Below are 23646 nucleotides of genomic sequence, written 5' to 3'. Positions count from 1 at the left end.
ACTGCAAAAACACAGTAAGATCAAAATCAGTTCATGGAGATGTATAAGATTAGAATAGAAAAAAGTCTGCTTTTCTGAGAAACAGCGCCACTCTTCTCTGTGGGCTATGTCTGGTATTGCAGCTCACCCCATTAATATAGATTTTTTTTTAAATTACATGAATATACAGCAGCCCCTATAGTAATTTTGTATCAAACAGGACAGAACCAAGGTTCCGATACCTTAATGATTGACCTTGGATTAGCACGTTCACCTTCATTTCTACGTAACTAATTCCATAGTCGCGGCACGCCTAATAGACATTTCACGCCTATACCGTTAAATAGACAAATGACCACAGAATCTGAACTCCTTTTGCCAAGCAGTAATTTAGTGTAAAGATGAGCTACAGCCTTGAAGGAGCAAAATTAAAATGTCTGGGTCTTGGAATTAAAAAGCCCAGATGGGATTATTTTACTGAGTCACATTGAAGTTCAGTGGTAAAAAAATAAATAAAATAAAGCGGCGCACATTTTGCTGTGATTACTTTAATTGCTGAAACTGGAAAATGGAAAAATAAATTAGTCCAACCTAGATGTACTCAACCAAGTGTAGTTCTCCTGCCCAGTGTGTGCTCGCCAACAATCAATGCACAATTTTCTGCAATTTTCGAGAGCCTCCAGAGCCCACCATGATTAAGATGCCAATGGTCTGGAACCTTTTCGAATTCAGCGAAAGTCTTGGCAGGTGGTTGATGTAGTGAAGCGCGTTCAAAAACATGTTAGAAATTGATAAAGCGGCTATTTTGTAGCACACACAAACTAAAATAAATATTATTTATGAGTCCGGGAAAATCGGCAAAACGGGCGCAGGATGAATGTTCTCGTGAAGAGCTGCGGAATGGTACACGGGTAGTCGTCAGTGCCAGGATCCTCTGCCATGCTACCAAGGCTAACATACGGCTGATCGCGGTCCTCGCTAAGCCATCTGTAGCGTGCCATAACAAACTGCGAGCTATTGGAAATCAATTCCGAGTAGTTGGAGTCATCTCCGGAGCCGGGAAGCTCTTAAAGGACTCCATGGTAAACTCCTGAAGTTCTGCTCTTTTCTTCATTTCGAGGACAAATCAGTGCTGAATTGTCTTCGGATTTCCAATATTTTAGGGTTTTAAGATCTTTCCCACTTTTTTTGTAGCATCTACTTCCCAGGTATCCTTGACCTCGAACCTCAAGCACATCAGTGTCGGTGAGTACTATGGTGTTACTCCATGGCATGCCATTACGGTGGCAAGTACATCTTTAGTCCACATTCTAAAAATAAATTAAAAAAATAAATCACAGCATTCTACGTTATACGTGTATCTTTTACTAGATTTTACAATAGTAACTGCACTCACTAAATAGATGTTTTAGGCCTGATGATGCTGGTGTACTTAGTATGAAAATCCAGATCAGAATGGTTCTATAATCCTGACATTATAAAATAAGCATTTTAAGAGTTTAGAAAAATAGTGAGAGCTCATGAGTCCAAGTGTATTCAGTCACTACTCGTCCAGTCTGAGTAGCTGCAGCTTGTACTGAGCAGAGTGAGATCTCAGCAGCGGAATGCAAGGAGCTGTCCATCAGGCTTTGTGAAGCTGCAGGGAGGAGGGAAACTGAAGAGTTGTCAAGTCAGGCTAGGTGCATGGAGTTTCAGCAGCAGGAGGAGGGATACTGTGGAGCTGACCAAACAGACTAGTTGGGCAGAGATTAATCAGCAGCAGGGAGGAGGAAGACCGAGGAGCTGCCAGACTGGATGAGGGAGGATGCAGCAGGAGGCAGGAAGGATTCTAAGGATAAGTCAGATTGATAGGGCAGAGATTCATCAACAGCAGGGAGGGGTAACACTGAGGAGCTGTCAATGAAATTAGATGGGAGGAGATTCAGTAGCAGGGAGGAGGAACACCGAGGAGCCACTCTAGGTGGGGGAGATGCAGCAGTAGCAGGCAGGAAGGATACAGTAGAGATGTCAGACTAGTTTGTCAGAGATTAATCAGCAGCAGGAAGGAGGAACACTGAGGGGCTGTCAGACTAGATGGGGGGAGATTCAGCAGCAGGTAGGAGGAACACTGAGGAGTTGTCAGTCAGAAGGTGGGGAGATTCAGCAGCAGGTAGGAGGAACACTGAGGGGCTGTCAGACTAGATGGGGGGAGATTCAGCAGCAGGTAGGAGGAACACTGAGGAGTTGTCAGTCAGAAGGTGGGGAGATTCAGCAGCATCAGGTGGGAGAAGAGCCACAAAACTTTTAGTTAGTGTACACAGGCAATGATACAGGAATAGAGAGGAGAGTTACAGAGGAGCTGTAAAAAACATCAAAAGCAACCAATAGCCTGACGGTTAGAGATTGGGATGAAACAATTATAAAGAATTATACAGCCAATTTGGCATAGATACATAGATTTTCACAGTAAGTACACCAGCTTTATCAGGTCTAAGAAATCTATTTAATAACGCATGCAGTTTATAGAATTACCAATTTGGACAGCTGTACTATAATCACTTTGAATTGCAGGTAATGTTAGTTTATAAAAGGCAGGAAAGTTAGTGCACCCTGGCGTTCTGTTTTGTACATTGAGTCAATATATGCAAACAAGTTATAGCCGAAGCTTAGGGCGCAGATTTCCAAATTCTCGATGGAAATCTACTTTTGCGACGTCCTGTCCCCGATCATAGATATTGTGACTTATGACTAGTGCAACAAAATCCTTAGACCATGTGCACACATTGAGTATTTGGTGAGTTTTTTACCCCAGTATTTGTAAGCCAAAACCAGGAGTGGAACGGTCAGAGGAAAAGCATAATAGAAACATTTGCACCTCTTCTGCATTTTTCACCCACGCCGGTTTTGGCTTACATATACTGGGGTGAAAAACTCACCAAATACTGGATGTGTGCATGTGGCCTTAAAGACATTTCCAAAGACGTCCTAAAAAACCTCTGTCCTCCGCCTGCAGTTTATTAAAAACAAAGTGTGCACTACTCACCATCCCCCGGTCCAGAGCTGAGTCTCTGCCACTGCTTGCAGTGTCTCTTATTGAGTGCAATGCTGAAATCACATTGACAGCGCTGCAGCCAATCAATAATCTCAGTAGCTCTGCCAATGTGAACGGCATGAGCCCCTAACTTCACTGAATCGCTGCAGCGTGGTCGATGAGACATCAGAACTGTAGACAATAAGACACTGGGAGCAAAGGTAGAGACTCAGCATTGAACCCTTGGAGGGTGAGTAAACCACTTTTTTTTTAAAATCCAACTGCAACCAGGAGAAAGTGGTTTTCCAAAACTGGAGACTTAAAAGTTAGAGATTGTAAAAGAATATAACAATATGAAGTTAAAGGATAAAGTTAAAGCAGCGATCACAGACACTTTATTATCAGCAGCCTGCGCAGACACTTTTTGCCCGCGCAGACACTTTATTGCCAGCAGCCAGTGCAGACACTTTATTGCCAGCAGCCAGCGCAGACACTCTATTGCCAGCAGCCAGCGCAGACACTCTATTGCCAGCAGCCAGCGCAGAGACTTTTTGCCAGAAGCCAGTGCAGACACTTTTTAGAAGCAGCCAGCGCGGGGCACTTTTTGCCAGCAGCCAACGCAGGAACTTTTTGCCAGCAGCCAGCGCAGGCACTTTTTGCCAGCAGCCAGCGCAGGCACTTTTTGCCAGCAGCCAGCGCAGGCACTTTTTGCCAGCAGCCAGCGCAGGCACTTTTTGCCAGCAGCCAGCGCAGGCACTTTTTGCCAGCAGCCAGCGCAGGCACTTTTTGCCAGCAGCCAGCGCAGGCACTTTTTGCCAGCAGCCAGCGCAGGCACTTTTTGGAGGCAGCCAGCGCAGACACTTTTTAGACGCAGCCAGCGCAGGCACTTTTTAGAAGCAGCCAGGACAGACACTTTTTAGACGCAGCCAGCGCAGGCACTTTTTAGAAGCAGCCAGGACAGACACTTTTTAGACGCAGCCAGCGCAGGCACTTTTTAGAAGCAGCCAGCGCAGACACTTTTTAGACGCAGCCAGCGCAGGCACTTTTTAGAAGCAGCCAGCGCAGACACTTTTTAGACGCAGCCAGCGCAGGCACTTTTTAGAAGCAGCCAGGACAGACACTTTTTAGAAGCAGCCAGTACAGACACTTTTTAGAAGCAGCCAGTACAGACACTTTTTAGACGCAGCCAGCGCAGACACTTTTTAGACGCAGCCAGCGCAGACACTTTTTAGACGCAGCCAGCGCAGACACTTTTTAGACGCAGCCAGCGCAGGCACTTTTTAGAAGCAGCCAGGACAGACACTTTTTAGAAGCAGCCAGTACAGACACTTTTTAGAAGCAGCCAGCGCAGACACTTTTTAGACGCAGCCAGCGCAGACACTTTTTAGACGCAGCCAGCGCAGACACTTTTTAGACGCAGCCAGCGCAGACACTTTTTAGACACAGCCAGCGCAGACACTTTTTAGACACAGCCAGCGCAGACACTTTTTAGATGCAGCCAACGCAGACAATATTTAGAAGCAGCCAGCGCAGGCAATATTTAGAAGCAGCCAGCACAGGCACTTTTTAGAAGCAGCCAGCGCAGGCACTTTTTAGAAGCAGCCAGCGCAGACATATTGAGAGTCTGTATCAGGAACATTTCAGCACCATGGACAGCTTTGTTTGCGGACTCTGGGCTGATTCTTTTACTTTGGCAGCTGCCTCATTCTTTTCCTGTAGGCGAATTTTCCAGTATCTCAGTTTCTCTTGTCATTTCTAATAAGGAAGGAACCCGAGTCAAGCAGCGATCGCCCCCTGAGTTACACGCGACACACGATACTCCTCTGTATACAAAGCAATGGTAATTATGGAAATCAGATGTCGGAGGGGGAAAAAAAACTTGATGGAATTTCTAATAATGTAGTTCTCAAAAAGTTTCACTTAAGGACCTCATGAAAGGGGTTGTATCCTCCGATAGCATGGTACACCAAAGGCATCTATCCCCCTGCGCTTAGTGGGTAGACCGTCAGTCCTGTCTGTGCAGATACCAACAGTTGCATACAAGGTGATAGCGTGATGACTGACACAGGAGGGGACGCCTCGGTATCCGCTAACCACGCCAATCACATTTACCTTGATTAATCCCTTGTTGTTGACCCAACGTGACGTCTCCCTTGCGCAAGTCCACGGCGGATCGTGACTTGGTTTTTTTTGCATTTTTAGATCCATTATTTTATTAGATCTGATTAACAAGTATTCTATTAAGATGTCATTTACACATTTTACCCAATTTGCTTTTTTTTTTTTAAACGATAATCAAGGGAACAAAGATTTTTTTTCTCGTTTTGTGAAGCCTGCAGGAACTCCATTAACTATTTATAAGATGTTTGTATCAAGTAATGCAAATCTTTCTTTTTTTTAATGAATTGAATCAGTTCAGAAGCACAAGACAGCCGAGCGATACAAGTCCTGTCACGTTGTATTGACTGCTTTACCTCTAGACTCTTAACCTGCATTAATGACGTGTATGTATCATTTATCATCACTTGTTGAGAACCATCAAAATAAATTTATCTTTAAGAAAACCCCTTTAAATTAGAGGCCATCTTGATTCCTTTATAGTGGATGATTGAATTTCAGCCACTAAACACCAACCAGGCAGGGTTAATGGGGTTCACCACCATGCCAGATGACAAGTTAATAAACTCTAAAGCAAATCTTGACCTCAATGGTCGAGAAGAGGACAACCCCAATTGGAGATGACCTTGATGCCAATCTTTTGCCACAAGAGTCTAGGTTGTTTCACAAGTAACCTATGACATGTGGATGTACAGGTTGTCTTTAGATGGGGGTTGGACCCCAGATTAATACCCTCTAATGAGCCGTAACTTGATATTGCACCTTGGTGCCCAAACAGTAGCCAACTTTTACTACATCCCATACAGTATTTTAGGTTGCACCCAAAACCCTTGGGAAGACAACAGAGCTTATAGGGATTATATATTGTCAAGTTTGTTTTTCCTGCCCCTACAAAGGTACAGCTAAACCTGTAATTGCCAAGAAAAATTGCCAATTTTTCGGCTACGCGGCAATTTCCTTCTTTCAGGTGAATTGTGTCCGTGCACCCCAAGTCTTTTATTGAGTCTTAAGGCATGGAAAACTCAGATATAGAGGTTAAATTAGTGCCTGTTGACTGGTAAAGACGGCTCATTTTTGGGGGGAAGAGAGCCAACCATCAACGCCTTGGAGGCACATTAGATAGTCAAACTATATTGGTCCAGATGCCCCTTAAATGGGAACACAGATTTGCAGAGGAGCAAATTAAAATCACTTTGAATTTCACAAAAAAAGACAACAAAAAAATCGAAATTTGACAAAGCACAACTTTTTGGGGGAGCCGATTTGCATGAATCCAGGAAAATAACAAGGAGCTTAACTTTTTGGCAAGAAAAAAGGTGGAAAAAAATGGTAAAAATTGATACTCAAAAGTCTTCTTCGGGGCCAATAACCGGTGCAATCTTCTCTGCACCATCGTCAGCATCCTCCGGTGACTAGTGGTGTCTTTTTAGCTGTTGAACACCTCACAAGACGTCATAATGGCAAACTAAATGCCGAAAGGTCCAAGAGGTCCAATGTTGGTCCCGTGAAGATCGCACTGGACACAAGACCAAAGAAGTCGACCGGACCGGAGCAGGGCTGCATGGCGGGACTGGAGAGGCCCACTCAGTATTAATTTTTTTTTATTTTTCACATGTCTGGAGAGAATGCCGACCATAATAATGTACATTCGATTCATATCAAATAAATTCGATGCTGATCTTATTTTTCGACCAAATTTGAGCAAACGTCGAAATTTGGGAGAATCACTCATCACCATCTGGTGACGATTGCCTGCTCTCCCGGGAATGTAAAAGCCCTAAAAATGTTTCCACCACCCGATAGTTGTTGGAGTGGGGACGAGCAGATCTTCGTGGCACTCTAAGGGATTCTAAAGGTGCTCGCGCCTTGCACGGCTGAGAGTCAAAGTCTCAGGTGAGATCGGTGCCGCTGTCCATCAGCTCTCGCTCCTCTTTAATTCTCAACAAAGCTTCAAAAACGACTGTAAATGCCACCAGCCCTGATAACGATGAGTCTGCGGCTGGGACCTGCCCTTTCTTTCTCCGTGCGCTTGTTTGCTTTGTACGAGAGATAGAATTCTTGTATATTTGCTTGGTGTCATGAACTTGTCTCTTCCGTCGGCGGTAGTCAAACAGATCGGTCTAAAATTCACTGAGCAATGCAGAAAGCTTCATAAGTATTTAGCTTTAAAATGGAATTAAAGACAAAAAAAAATCCCAAAGAAGGTTTATCCTAATCTGCATAGAGCCCACAATAATATCCATCTGTCTATTCATCTATCAGAGATGAGCCAATCAATTCAAAGCAGAATCCACTTCAGGAATTCAATTTACATAAAATGCAATAATCCATAAATGCCAGTGCATAATGGAGAGCATTGAATTGGCCACGGAAAGTTTTAATGCCCCATTTCACGACCGCCCTATAATGCTTTGCAGTAATCAAATCACATGCTATAGCACAACCAATACAGGACTATTATAGCCTGTATAAAAGCCAAGGAAAGGAGTGCAGCAGCCATTTGTGGTGAATCTGGATAGTGAGAGGATATCACAGCTTAGCCATAGAAATAGGAAATGAAAGACATAAAATACTGAAGGTAATAAACATATAGTAGTGAAGAACAGCTGCCATCTGTTTGACTATAACAAGTGCAGGGGCTGCAATAGCACCCAAGCCCTAGAGATTAGAGGAGTCAAAAAGGTCTCTTTGACTCCATATAAAAGGACTATTACTATTTAAGACCTGTCGGTATCAAAATAGTTTTGTGGATATCTCCTGCGCTGCTTATTTAATGAAGACATCAATCTAAGGGTATATTTAATATTTTTTATTCAACGCGTTTTCAAAGTGACAAGCACTTCTGCTTCAGGAAACAACCACATATTTAAGACCTGTGATATTTGAGGCACCTGTTGGAGAGTTTTCATTGGGTCAATCAAGATTCAAATGACACCATTGCACTTACTCATGGCCATGTATGTTGAGGTCAATTGGACATTACTAAAGCTGCGTTTTCAGTTAACAGCTTGAAATGAGTTGGATACAGTCCTAGGAGACCTCAGAGTGTTACAAGCGTCTTTTCAAGTTAAGTTGGTGAGTTTTAATCTCAGAGTATTCAATCATCTCCTCTCTACTGTAGTTAATCTCTATAGAATTCATATATCTTAGGCTAGTTTCACACTAGCGTTTATGAGCGCAGCGACGGCCTGCGCACGGCCGCAACTAAGCCCCGCCCCCTGCCGCGCCCTGCCGGTAGCTCCGCCCACCGGCGCATGACGCTGCATGCGCCCTGCGTCCCCTATCTTTATCACAGGGGGCGCAGGCCGTGCGCAGTATGCGTTTGGCGGCGCATGCGCCTTTTTGACGGTGCGCCGACGCAACCAAACTGCAGCAGGTTGCGTTTGGCGCAGGTCGGCGCACCGTCAAAAGGACGCATGTGCCGCAAAACGCATACTGCGCACGGCCTTTGAACCCTGTGATAAAGATAGGGGACGCAGGGCGCATGCAGCGTCATGCGCCGGTGGGCGGAGCTACCGGCGGGGCACGGCAGGGGGCGGGGCTTAGCGGCGGCCGTGCGCAGGCCGTCGCTGCGCTCATAAACGCTAGTGTGAAACCAGCCTTATAACTGTATATGTACTTATTTATCTAATGTATCCATCCCATATCTGTTTATCTTCCTATGTTTCTATCTATCTCATATCTATTGTATTTACCATCCATCACTTCATCCATCCATCCAATCTATCATCCATCCCTCCTTCTATCCCTCTAGCCATCTACCATCCTTCTATTCCTCCATCAAATCTATCCCTCTATCCCTCCATCCACCAAGTGTATTCTCCATCCATCCAACCAATTAACCATCCATCTATCCATGCCTCTGTCAATCCATTGATCCATCTCTTCCTCTATCCCTCCCTGCCTCCATCCATTCCTGCCTCCATCCATCCCTGCCTCTATTCATCCCTTCCTCCATCCATCCCTGCCTCTATCCATCCCTGCCTCTATCCATCCCTTCCTCCATCCATTCCTACCTCTATCTATCCCCTCCTCCATTCATCACTGCCTCTATCCATCTCTTCCTCTATCCCTCCCTGCCTCCATCCATCCCTGCCTCCCTCCATCCCTGCCTCCATCCATCCCTGCCTCCATCCATCCCTGCCTCCATCCATTTTTTCTGTGTCCATCCATCCTTTCCTCCATCCATCCCTGCCTCCATCCATCCTTTCCTCTATCCATCCCTTCCTCCAGCCATCCTTTCCTCTATCCATCCCCTCCTCCATCCATCCTTTCCTCCATCCATCCCTGCCTCTATCCATCCTTTCCTCTATCCATCCCTTCCTCCAGCCATCCTTTCCTCTATCCATCCCTTCCTCTATCCATCCTTTCCTCCATCCATCCCTGCCTCCATCCATCCTTTCCTCTATCCATCCTTTCCTCTATCCATCCCTTCCTCCAGCCATCCTTTCCTCTATCCATCCTTTCCTCCATCCATCCCTGCCTCCATCCATCCTTTCCTCTATCCATCCCTTCCTCCAGCCATCCTTTCCTCTATCCATCCCTTCCTCCATCCATCCCTTCCTCTATCCATCCCCTCCTCCATCCATCCATCCCCTCCTCCATCCATTCCTTCCTCTATCCATCTCTTCCTCCACCCATCCCTGCGCCTCTATCCTTCCCTGCCTCTATCCATTTTTTCTGTGTCCATCCATCTATTGAATCTATAGTTTCCTTCTGTCCCACTCTGTCTTTTCTTGATTTTCGCCCGGCACATATCAATATAAAACCATCCATTCTCAGACATTTAGTCATTTTTTTCTCTCCTGTTTTCTCTTGTAAATATAAATATGACCGTCCTTTGCTAGAGATATAAACCGCGGCGGTGTCAGGGCAGCTGAGATGTTGCTTCTCTCCAGATCAGCCCTTCTCAAGGTCAACGTTTTCCGAGACTCTACTCTCCGTCTCCATGTTTGCTTCACCCGCCGGTGTTGGTAGCATAAATCCTGGGCCCTGACAAAACTTTATGATAGGATGATTTATGATTTGTCTCTGCCGGCATCCTACCAGCGTCCCACCAGGCCTCGCTCCAGCGAGCTGTCACACGTGTCAATAAGATCCTCAGACAATAAGGTGCAAAGTTTTCCCTCTGCCTGCGGGAAGGAAACACAAAAGGAGTAGAAATAATTCACCCCGTGGAGAGAAAATGCAGCAGAGGATGAATCAGATGAAGCCTTGTTCTGTAGGGTCTCCCTTAGGCACCAGGGTGTTGACAGCTACTTCTTCCCCCAATATCAAGACCCCCAATTACAATTGAAAGTAATCTGTCACCACCAGGTTTTTACTACCTAATCTGAGAGCAGCATGATGTAAAGGCAGAGACTTTGATTCCAGCAAGATTATTCTTCACATTGGGTTGACTCTGTGAAAAAAATAACAGTTGTCCAACGAGTTTATCCAATGTGTAGGTCACTTTAGGATCTCACTATCCTTTGCCCTTAGTCTCCCCTCGCTCCGGCTCACCCTTAAGATTCACTCCTACTTGCACTTAAGCCAATACTCCAACTACCTACAGGAAGTTGTTTTGTTCCCTAAAACTAAACCCCACCCACAATGGGCTAATCTTAACATTAATCAGATAAAGTGGTGGCACCTGGGAAAAATGGTAATAGCCAATGTTCAGGTAGTGGTCTCATATGCAGGCACAAAGATAGTTGTGCCAAAGGGACTTAAGGAGCGAAACACCCCTGATGCCATAATTTCAAATATCAGATGGACGAGGAAATGTCCTGTTACAAATAATTAACTGAGGCTCAGTAACTTATCATCTGGTCATTTGCTGAATATAGCGACTATCTAAACTACTGGCAGTATATTAGAGCAGGAGGAGCGGAGCAGATCGATATATAGTATTATAGGAAGATTCAGTATAACTTGTAGTTTATTCATCTATATCCTTGCTCTTTCAATGCTAAAAAAAGTCCAGTAGGCGGGGTTATTCAGTGATCGACAGCCTTCTTATATGACTGTCTACAGAGAGAGAGGAGATAATCAGTAAGAAGGACCGCCCACTGGACTCCTAAGCAGAGAAAGAGCAGTGAAAAATACAAGTTATACAGAAGAAGGACCACCCACTGGACTAAGTACAAAAAAAGCAGGATAAAATACAAATGACAGAGAAGTAGGACCACACACTGGACTAAAACAGGATTTAAAGAGCAAGCATGAAATTGAAATTATGCAGAAGTATAAAAAGTAGTATAGAATACAAGTTATACAGAAGTAGGACTGCCCACTGGAGGAAGTATAAAAAAAGGCAGCATAAAATAAAGGTAATGAAAAAGTTGGACCGCCCACCAGACTACAAGAGAAGACGACGATGTAACGATCTCGCCACTGTGTAATATATGATATTGGGTGAACATAGCACAAGACATCCTTGTTTTCTTGACTGATGACTTTGAAGTTCTTGAGGAGACTCACCGGTGGAGCCTTTGAAGTTCTGGAGGAGACTCGCTGGTAGAGCCTTTGATGTTCTTGAGGAGACTCGCTGGAGGAGCTTTGAAGTTCTTGAGGAGACTCGCCAGTGGAGCCTTTGAAGTTCTAGAGGAGACTTGCCGGTAGAGCCTTTGAAGTTCTTGAGGAGACTTGCCGGTGGAGCCTTTGAAGTTCTTGAGGAGACTCGCTGGTGGAGCCTTTGAAGTTCTTGAGGAGACTCGCCGATGGAGACCATTGCTCCTTTTGCTCTCCCAACATTTTTGACCCTTTCCGTCAGCCTCCACATCCAGGTAGTGTCAGGGCCAAACACATATTTTTAAGCTTGACCCTCATTTCGGAGAGCGAGTGACTCAATCGTCGTATCTCCGGCCGCATCCCGTAAAACACATTCTGCTTAAACCGCGGATGATCTGTACTTGGCGTCTTGAGCAGACAGCTTATTCTGTAGAATATAATTCTTGGTGACAGCGAGAAGGACAGTTATATCAATTGTGGCACATGTATTTAATTTCATCTAAGCCTCAATATTTCTCTTCTTTATGCCAAAGGCTTATTCCTGTCTGGAGTGTTCGGCTTATCGCAGGTGTAACCGAACAATATAATTTACAGCGCATCTTAAAAGTAAGCCGACAAAGTTTAGCAAGTAGATAAAAAATAAATAAAGATATTTCCAACGAGCCAGCTCCTGTACATGACCAACGGCGGATGGTTTTTGCATCTCTTGCTCCCAATAAAAGACGAATGTCATATAAAGTAGGCGCCTAAGGAATACAAGTAGGGGAGCGAATTAGGTATTAAAAAAGTGAGGGTTCCTAGAAAACGGGAAGATCTTGGCCAAAAATAAAGGGGTTCTTTGGTCTTGAACATCATTACTTGGAATCATAAAGTGTCTCCTTCCTGAGAACATGAGCTATCGATCAGCTGTGATCTGAGATTGAGTATTTAGTTTTCCTGTAGCGCCCCTACAGGAGAAGTTAAGTATTACAAAATGTCCATTTAAATTAAAGGGTTTTCTGTATAATGCAGGACAGCACAGGTCCTCCAGAGCAAGAGGCACTCGTCATATCCAAACATATGTTTAACCAAGACCAAGAGATGAGCATCTGGAATAGTGGACCTCCTTTATTAAAGGGTTATTTCCAAAATAGCAAGTTATCCCTATCAATAGGAGACCACTAGGTTTCCTTCTGATCCTGAGTATAAGAGATAACTCACTGGGAGTGTGACCGATACGTTACCTAATGATCAAGGGAACTGGACTGCTATGGGGACCATAGACAATGTGAGAACTTGGTGGCGCTTATGGTGATCTCAGGCAGAAATAAAAGGGTTCTGTCCTGTAGAACATCCTTCTCTGAGACCACCAGCGATCAGCTGCAATCAGATCTGGAACTTTGTGGTAAGTATTCAGTTTTGCTGCAGCAATCCTACAGGATAAACTAAGTATTGCACAATGTCCATCTGAACAATCTACTGCCTCTATTAAAAAGCTATTCCCAAAATAGTAACCTATCCCCTATCTATAGGATAGGAGATAACTTGCTACTTTCTGTGGGTCCTCTTAGGTTCCCTAGTGACCCCGGAAACTGTGAGCCCCATCAAGAATTGAGTGAAGCTGGGCTCGGCTTTCTCCTGCAGTCCCAATAAGCAATGAATGGAACATACTTATCTCGTCTCCAAATTTCTACAGTCCTGGAGGTCCCAGCAGTCGGACCCCCAGGGATCAGCAAGTTATCCTTTATCCTATGGAATTTACTATTTTGGAAATAACCCATTCATAAAAGTCTCCAATATGAAATTGATGTTTTAGGATTAGGGTTAACCCTACTGGACCACACCTTTAACATATAGGATAATCCCTTTAACACATGCCTTGTCTCTTATACAAACAGTAGAACGAGCACAAGCCCTGTTTGATCCAACGAAAAACCTCATTTGCATTTTTTGCTCCTAGACCCCCTTTTGGTCAAGTTTGTCCGTATGAGGTGTGGCTTGGCACATGCAAGACAACATTAATGGGGTTGTCCCATGTTTGGCACCCCTGTCTATGAGCCAATGTTTGGCACCCCTGTCTATGAGCCAAAGTCGATTATTGTCCATAAAATAGATCTTGTAATGGACAAGCGTTCATTCTAATGGTTGACAAGTAATACCCCCATTGTTCCTGCGGTGGGCGCTGTTGTTCCCAGCTGTTCAGTTTTTTTAATCCAGACCTGGCTGGCTTAAAATAAAAAAGGAGATGGAAGAAATTCTACACAACAGATCAATATAATAATGTCAGGCCACTACCGAAGACGGCGTAAACGTGTAATGAATAGACCATCATCAGTGCACCGCATGTTTGGTCATTAATGATGGATCTATTTATTCCTTCATTTAAGGATAATTAATTTTAATGGATAATTGTGTTTTCAGTCATTAATCCCGTCCTAGGCAGCCGTTATTATGTGATAAGTGATTAGTGTTGGTACAATGCTCAGCTCCTGATCTGCTTCTTATAACGCCTCCACCCCGCGGCTCTCACCCTTCCTACTTTCTCTACTTCTCCATGACTTGCAAATGGGATAATTAAAAATAGAGTAAAACAATGTAACATTTCTGTAAATCTAAGGCAAATGTGCAAAAAAACGTTGCTGTGGTCCGGTGTTCAGTCCTCCTTCATGGTTGGTCATCACGTCAATGTCCACAATCTTTGGCAGCACGCATATATTTCACTAGCATGCCGGATTAGACTCCGAACAGGGACAGCACAAAGCAAATTACTAATATATGGGTACTAAGATTAAAGGGCTTTGCCGGTTTTAGAAAACTTGATTTACTGCCCCATTCCTGGGTCCAGCGCTCAGTCTCCACCGCTGCTCTCGGTGTCTGTTATGGTATATAGCACTGATGTCATATTGACCGCTCTGCAGCCAGTCTGCCAGGGAGGACAGCTCTGCAGCCAGTCTGCCAAGGAGGAAAACTCTGCAGCCAGTCTGCCACGGAGGACACCTCTGCAGCCAGTCTGCCACAGAGGACAGCTCTGCAGCCAGTCTGCCACGGAGGACAGCTCCGCAGCCAGTCTGCCACGGAGGACAGCTCCGCAGCCAGTCTGCCACGGAGGACAGCTCCGCAGCCAGTCTGCAACGGAGGACAGCTCCGCAGCCAGTCTGCAACGGAGGACAGCACCGCAGCCAGTCTGCAACGGAGGACAGCACCGCAGCCAGTCTGCAACGGAGGACAGCACCGCAGCCAGTCTGCAATGGAGGACAGCACCGCAGCCAGTCTGCCACGGAGGCCAGTCTGCCACAGAGGACAACTCTGCAGCCAATCTGCCACGGAGGACACCTCTGCAGCCAGTCTGCCACGGAGGACAGCTCTGCAGCCAGTCTGCCACGGAGGACAGCTCCGCAGCCAGTCTGCCACGGAGGACAGCTCCGCAGCCAGTCTGCCACGGAGGACAGCTCCGCAGCCAGTCTGCCACGGAGGACAGCTCCGCAGCCAGTCTGCCATGGAGGACAGCACCGCAGCCAGTCTGCAACGGAGGACAGCACCGCAGCCAGTCTGCAACGGAGGACAGCACCGCAGCCAGTCTGCAATGGAGGACAGCACCGCAGCCAGTCTGCCACGGAGGCCAGTCTGCCACAGAGGACAGCTCTGCAGCCAGTCTGCCACGGAGGACAGCTCTGCAGCCAGTCTGCCATGGACAGCTGCACAGCCAGTCTGCCACGGAGGACAGCTCTGCAGCCAGTCTGCCATGGACAGCTGCACAGCCAGTCTCCCACGGAGGACAGCTCTGCAGCCAGTCTGCCATGGACAGCTCCACAGCCAGTCTGCCATGGAGGACAGCACCGCAGCCAGTCTGCAATGGAGGACAGCACCGCAGCCAGTCTGCCACGGAGGCCAGTTTGCCACAGAGGACAGCTGCACAGCCAGTCTGCCACGGAGGACAGCTCTGCAGCCAGTCTGCCATGGACAGCTGCACAGCCAGTCTGCCACGGAGGACAGCTCTGCAGCCAGTCTGCCATGGACAGCTGCACAGCCAGTCTGCCACGGAGGACAGCTCCGCAGCCAGTCTGCCATGGACAGCTGCACAGCCAGTCTGCCACGGAGGACAGCTCCGCAGCCAGTCTGCCATGGACAGCTGCACAGCCAGTCTGCCACGGAGGACAGCTCTGCAGCCAGTCTGCCACAGAGGACAGCTGCACAGCCAGTCTGCCACGGAGGACAGCTCTGCAGCCAGTCTGCCATGGACAGCTGCACAGCCAGTCTGCCACGGAGGACAGCTCTGCAGCCAGTCTGCCATGGACAGCTGCACAGCCAGTCTGCCACGGAGGACAGCTCTGCAGCCAGTCTGCCATGGACAGCTGCACAGCCAGTCTGCCACGGAGGACAGCTCCGCAGCCAGTCTGCCATGGACAGCTGCACAGCCAGTCTGCCACGGAGGACAGCTCTGCAGCCAGTCTGCCATGGACAGCTCCACAGCCAGTCTGCCACGGAGGACAGCTCTGCAGCCAGTCTGCCACGGAGGACAGCTCCGCAGCCAGTCTGTCACGGAGGACAGCTCCGCAGCCAGTCTGTCACGGAGGTCCTAGTGGTTTACTGCTCATTCCATAAATCAAAATTCCAATTGAGCTCTAAAAATATTGGTAATAAAGCGCCTTAGCAGTTAGGAGTCATCGATCCGGTATGTCAATATTAGGTTTCTTTTCTTGATTTTCAATACAGAAAAAGAAGGATTTGTGCACTTCTGCAACCTTTTTTTTTTTTTTACATGAAACAATTTGCAAAAAGTTGCAAGGAAAAAAATCTCCCTCTGTTTTCTGTCTACAGCTTGTATGCAGACGAATGTTTCTATGGTTACAGACTACAAAGGATCCATGTAGTCTGATCCTACAGTTGTGTGTTAATTTACTATTTCTGCCACAGTTTCTGCTGCAGATTGATAACTTGCTGACTGCTTGGGGTAACACTACTGGGACCCGTACTGATCTTGAGAATGGAAGGCTGGTATTGAGCATATAAACCTCTGCTCGATTCTTTGTCTATTGGACTGTGGGAGATAGTCGTACGGTGTATGCCTATTTCTGGCAGTCTCGTAAACCTCGAATGGAGCAGAGATACACAGTGATGCTCCACTGAAGCCTCATTCCAGGTTCGACTGCTCGAACCTGAAACTTCAGCAAGTTATCATGTATCCTATGGTTATAGGTTAGCAGTTTTCAGCAAGTTATCATCTATCTTTTAGTAATATGTTATCAATTTTCAGCAAGTTATCATGTATCCTGTAGTTATAGGTTAACAGTTTTCAGCAAGTTATCATGTATCCTGTAGTTATAGGTTAACAGTTTTCAGCAAGTTATCATCTATTCTTAAGTAGGTGTTAACTTGTTGTCAGATCCCCAGCAATCAAGAACTTACCCACTATCCAATGGATAGCGAATAAAGTTCAAACTTTAGAATACCCCTGTAAGGTCATAATTACTCAAAAGCTATGCTCCAAAACTGTTATTACATTTAATATTTAAGACTGGAATGCAGCTTTAATTCCATGTGGCTCTTCTATTTAAATCCCTTACGGGGCACGGATGTGACTGATAAGCTGGGGCGTAGAATGTGGAACAAGGAAAATAATGAAGTGTATACATTACCTCTAATAGCTATTGATCGGAACTACATGTCTGATAAGATCAGTCATTATGCTGAATTGAACATACTTCTCTGCTACTTTAAATAACAATGTGCTGTTAGGACGCTTTAAATATTTTATCGTTCCCGAATACTAGAACCCAATGAGAAGTGGTTTCTGCTGAAGTGGCAGATGAAGGTCTACTGTCGTCAATTTACTACTTGTAGTAACGTCTCCCATGGACCCAGTCAATATGGTCTTGTGCATTTCATTTCACATGGGAATAAAGAAAATAAATTATACTTTCCCAACTTCAGCAATCTGTTTGTCTTCATGAATTATCTAAAGCTATTAGGGGGCATCATTTACTCGGAGTGATAGGAGAAAACCTCGATGGAGTTATGGCTTCGATACAAAGGGCAAAATGCAAAAGTGCAAGAATCCAGGACATCATGTAATGGAAGCCTGTAGTGGAAGTACAAGAATACGGGGGAAACAGGAATGGTGGGGCACTAGTGAAATCTGTCGGAGAAAACCAACCAACACTGCGAGGAACAATGGTGTTCTAAAGAGGGGTTTCTTCTTAGATAAGATGGTAGGAATTCTGGTCTAGTTAGGAGGTGGTCTTCTCAAAAGAGTGGTTGGCATGAAGAGAGGTTCCAATCTCTGGAAATTATTTTTACTTATATAGTGCAACATATTCCGTAGCGCTATACAGAGACTTCCAATAATCTCCGTCTTCTTTGGAGCCCCCAATCTAAATTATAAATGCTAGTTAATTGGCCAATGTGGTGTAAATAAATTCAGGCACTTTATCCAAGCCCAATCATATGATAATATTACATGATGACTGTCATGAGTAAAGACCCTATTTGAAAAGGGAAAAGTTTCGCCAACAAAAGATAGGTGTCGGGTGAACGATCTATCTCACCCAACTTTCGAATACACAGGAGCCTTCGCCCTACCAAGCACCAATGCCAGTCTTCTCTGGTGGCAGCTTATCTTGCCAAGAAGAAAACTATTGGGAGTACAAAATTGGAAATGCCGGAAACTTACCTCCTCCAACATCGGGGGGAGGGAGATACAAGTCTTTCGTAGACTGTTGGCCAAGTCTGTTGACTTTGACAAGTTTGGCCAAAGTTGTCTGATATGCATTAGATCCTTTAGTTTATTGTATCCTAACTTACTCCTGACTTTAGATCTGTATTGGCGTCTCACTTTATGATCTGTGGAGAAACTACCACGGGAACCCTCACTGATCAAAAAATAGAAGGGGCCTCAGTGTTATTTTAGTGCTTCTTCCCCCTTCATTGGGAAGGAAACTATCGGACATCCTCACTCAAGCAAATGGGCTAAGACAGTCCCTTGTACCAACAGGTGGAATAGGGTCTTGTTGGGCAAGGAAACCTTAATGGAGATCTAGTGCTAAATCTAACATTTTGGCGCAATGATGACCAATTGTTGGAAATTGACTAATTATAAAGTGATATGACATGACATAATAAGCTGGAACTCCCCTTTAAGATCATGAAGTCTAAAATATGGTCTAAAATATGGATCTGTACTGTGGCAGAGGTGCAGCTACAGTGGATGGAGAAGTAGCACTCACACTTAGAAGAGGATCACCATGAAACTTGAGCGTATGCATTAGGGAAATTGAGTCTTGGTAATAGATGATTGTTCATCCATCAAGTCGCCATGGCAAGAGAAGACTAAAAATACAAAAATGGATGATCCTGTATAAACGCTACTAATATTTTAGCACTTACACGTGGATCTTATATCCGTTAGTCTTAGCATTGGTTTTAAAAGTAACGAGGACAGGCTGGTTAATATTCAGGATTTTATATATATACGTATTTTCCCAGTTTTGACTTTTCTTTCGCACATTATTGAGTAAAGGCGTGCGATCCAGAAACCGCTCGGTGGTCTGCAGAGGGAGATTTTCCGCTCTCCGTATGATCCCCTACCCGCTCTCTAGTGTGTCAATCGTGGCGGTTGAAGACTTTGCTAATGCCCAATATTTTGTATTCAGTTTCCGTCGACAGATGTCTGCACGTTTGATTCTGACTCCTGGCTGATTTCATGCAAAAATCCACAGTAGGAGAGAAGCTTCAGGGTAAAATCTAATGAATTAATCTGGCAGAAAAGCTCCTACTGATACACATAGATCTTTCTAACTATTGCAGAAAGGGGATTATTTGCACGCTCGACTCCTTCCTGCGCCGTCTGATTCACAAACCCTAATGTACAATCTTCAAGCCGAGCATATGTTACCGGTGATGATGGAGAATAATTATACCGTGGGAAGCAGCGTCGGACTGGAACACCTTGGGCCCACCAGAGAAAATCATTCTTGGGGCCCACTATGTAGCTACACAGAGATAAATACAAGACCACCAATTGTGCGGTAAAACACGCTAATATCCAGGTATAATATAAGGTTACACATGTCTTAATTATGTAGCAGGAGTTGGGGTAGCCCCCTCATAGAATATAAAGCAGCCCCCTCATAGAATATAATGTAGCCCCCTCATAGAATATAATGCAGCCATCTCATAGAATATAATACTGCCCCCCTCATAGGGTATAATGCACCCCCTCATAGGGTATAATACTGCCCCCCTCATAGGGTATAATGCACCCCCTCATAGGGTATAATACTGCCCCCCTCATAGGGTATAATACTGCCCCCCTCATAGGGTATAATGCACCCCCTCATAGGGTATAATACTGCCCCCCTCATAGGGTATAATGCACCCCCTCATAGGGTATAATACTGCCCCCCTCATAGGGTATAATACTGCCCCCCTCATAGGGTATAATACTGCCCCCCTCATAGGGTATAATGCACCCCCTCATAGGGTATAATGCACCCCCTCATAGGGTATAATAATGCACCCCCTCATAGGGTATAATACTGCCCCCCTCATAGGGTATAATGCTGCCCCCTCATAGGGTATAATACTGCCCCCCTCATAGGGTATAATACTGCCCCCCTCATAGGGAATAATACTGCCCCCCTCATAGGGAATAATGCTGCCTCCTCATAGGGTATAATGCTGCCTCCTCATAGGGTATAATGCTGCCCCCTCATAGGGTATAATGCACCCCCTCATAGGGTATAATACTGCCCCCCTCATAGGGTATAATACTGCCCCCCTCATAGGGTATAATACTGCCCCCCTCATAGGGTATAATACTGCCCCCCTCATAGGGTATAATGCACCCCCTCATAGGGTATAATAATGCACCCCCTCATAGGATATAATACTGCCCCCCTCATAGGGTATAATGCTGCCCCCTCATAGGGTATAATACTGCCCCCCTCATAGGGTATAATACTGCCCCCCTCATAGGGAATAATACTGCCCCCCTCATAGGGAATAATACTGCCCCCCTCATAGGGTATAATGCTGCCTCCTCATAGGGTATAATGCTGCCCCCTCATAGGGTATAATGCACCCCGTCATAGGGTATAATGCTGCCTCCTCATAGGGTATAATGCACCCCCTCATAGGGTATAATACTGCCCCCCTCATAGGGTATAATGCTGCCCCCTCATAGGGTATAATGCTGCCCCCTCATAGGGTATAATACTGCCCCCTCATAGGGTATAATACTGCCCCCTCATAGGGTATAATACTGCCCCCTCATAGGGTATAATGCACCCCGTCATAGGGTATAATGCTGCCTCCTCATAGGGTATAATGCACCCCCTCATAGGGAATAATACTGCCCCCCTCATAGGGTATAATGCTGCCCCCTCATAGGGTATAATACTGCCCCCTCATAGGGTATAATACTGCCCCCTCATAGGGTATAATACTGCCCCCTCATAGGGTATAATGCACCCCGTCATAGGGTATAATGCTGCCTCCTCATAGGGTATAATGCACCCCCTCATAGGGAATAATACTGCCCCCCTCATAGGGTATAATGCTGCCCCCTCATAGGGTATAATGCTGCCCCCTCATAGGGTATAATACTGCCCCCCTCATAGGGAATAATGCACCCCCTCATAGGGTATAATGCTATATAGATATAGAGTTAGATAGATATAGATAGAAAGATAGATGTAGAAATAGATAGATATAGAGATAGATAGTAGATAATGGATAGAAAGTAGATAATGGATAGATATAGATAGAAAGATTCATAGAGATAGATAGAGATAGATATAAAGATAGATATAGAAAGAAATATAGATAGATAGATCGATAGGTAGATAGATATAGCGATAGATAGAAAATAGATAATGGATAGATAGATAGATATAGAGATAGATAGCTATAGATAGAAAGATATAGAGATAGATAGATATATAGATAGAGATAGATAATAGATAGAGATAGATAATAGATAGAGATAGATAATAGATAGAGATATACAGATATAATAATAATAATAATAATATAGACATATATAGATAGATAGAGAGATAAATATATATAGATAGATGGCTATAAATAAAAATAGATATAGAGATATATATAGAGATAGATAGATATAGAGATAATAGATATAGAGATACATATAGAGATAGATATAGAGACAGATAGATATAGAAAGATAGATATAGAGATAATAGCTAGATATAGAGATATGTATAGAGATAGATAGATATAGAGTTAGAAAGATAGATAGATATAGAGAGAGAGATATAGAGATAGATAGAGATAGCTAGATAGATAGATGGATAGATAGATATAGATAATAGAGATAATAGATATAATAGATAGATATAGAGATAGATATAGAGACAGATAGATATAGAAAGATAGATATAGAGATAATAGCTAGATATAGAGATATGTATAGAGATAGATAGATATAGAGTTAGAAAGATAGATAGATATAGAGAGAGAGATATAGAGATAGATAGAGATAGCTAGATAGATAGATGGATAGATAGATATAGATAATAGAGATAATAGATAGATATAATAGATAGATATAGAGATAGATATAGAGATAGATGGATAGATCAATAGATAGATAGATAAAGAGAGAGATAGAGATAGAGATAGATAGATAATGAGATATAGAGATAGATATAGAGATATAGTGTTAGATAGAAAGATAGATATAGAGATAAATATAGAGATAGATATGGATATAGAGATAACAAATAGATATAGAGATAGATAGATATAGAGATAGATAGATATAGAGATAGATAGATATAGAGAGATAGATAGATAGATATAGAGATAATATATAGATAGCTATAGAGAGATATAGAGATAGATATAGAGAGAAACAGATATAGATATAGAGATAGATATAGAGATAGATAGGTAGATATAGAGATAATAGATAGATATAGGGATAGATAGATATAGATATAAAGATAGAGATAGAGAGAGCGGTAGATAGAGAGAGAGATAGATATAGAGAGATAGATACAGAGATCGATAAATAGATAGATATAGATATAGATAATAGATAGAGATAGATAGATAATAAATATAGAGATAACAGATAGATATAGAGAGCGTAAGATAGAAAGATATAGAGATAGGTAGATATAGATAATAGAGATAGCTAGATAGATAGATATAGAGATAGATGTAGAGATAGAAAGATAGATATAGAGATAGAGCGATAGATAGAGATAGATATAGATAATAGATAGAGATAAATAGATAGATAGATATAGAAAGATAGATAGAGAGATAGATATAGAGAAAGATAGATAGATAGATAGATAGATATACAGAGAGATAGATATAGAGATAGAGATAAATAGATAGATAGATATAGATATAGAGAGAGATAGATACAGAGAAAAGATATAGAGATAAATAGATAGAGAAAGATAGATAGATATATAGATATAGAGATAGAAAGATAGATATAGAGATAGAGCGATAGATATACAGAGAGATAGATATAGAGATAGATAGAGATAGAAAGATAGCTATTGAGATATAGAGATAGATAGAGAGAAATAGATATAGATATAGAGATAGATAGAGATAGATATAGAGATAGATAGAGAGAAATAGATATAGATATAGAGATAGATATAGAGATAGATAGAGATAGATATATAGATATAAAGATAGATATAGAGATAGATATAGAGATAGAGCGATAGATAGCGAGAGATATAGATATAGAGATAGATAGATACAGAGAAAAGATATAGAGATAGATAACGGATAGATAAATAGATAGATATAGATATTAGATAGAGATATATATAGATAAAGATAGATAGATATAGATGGTAGCTAGATAGATAATAAATATAGAGATAATAGATATAGAGATAGATAGAGTAAGATAGATAGATATAGAGATAGATAGACATAATAGATAGATATAGAGATATATATAGATAGATATAGAGATAGATGTAGAGATAGAAAGATAGATATAAAGATAGAGCGATAGATAGAGATAGATATAGAAATAGATAATAGATAGAGATAGATATAGAAATAGA

At 43.6% G+C, this 23646-nt stretch overlaps 1 long non-coding RNA gene across 1 annotated transcript in view; it reads right to left on the bottom strand.

Moving 5' to 3' along the window:
- Nucleotides 1-349: 349 nt before the first annotated feature.
- The window catches only part of LOC141097738 (uncharacterized), a 111038-nt gene continuing 87741 nt past the window's right edge, over nucleotides 350-23646 (bottom strand). The window contains exon 3 of the long non-coding RNA XR_012234036.1: nucleotides 350-1289. This is a non-coding gene — a long non-coding RNA (uncharacterized lncRNA). The remainder of the gene's footprint in view (nucleotides 1290-23646) is intronic.

This window comes from Dendrobates tinctorius, unplaced genomic scaffold (assembly GCF_039654945.1).
Source record: "Dendrobates tinctorius isolate UK_male_01 unplaced genomic scaffold, ASM3965494v1 ptg000009l, whole genome shotgun sequence".
NCBI lineage: Eukaryota > Metazoa > Chordata > Amphibia > Anura > Dendrobatidae > Dendrobates > Dendrobates tinctorius.
Note: the sequence above shows the minus strand (reverse complement) of the source record. Positions and strands in the feature narration are given on the sequence as shown.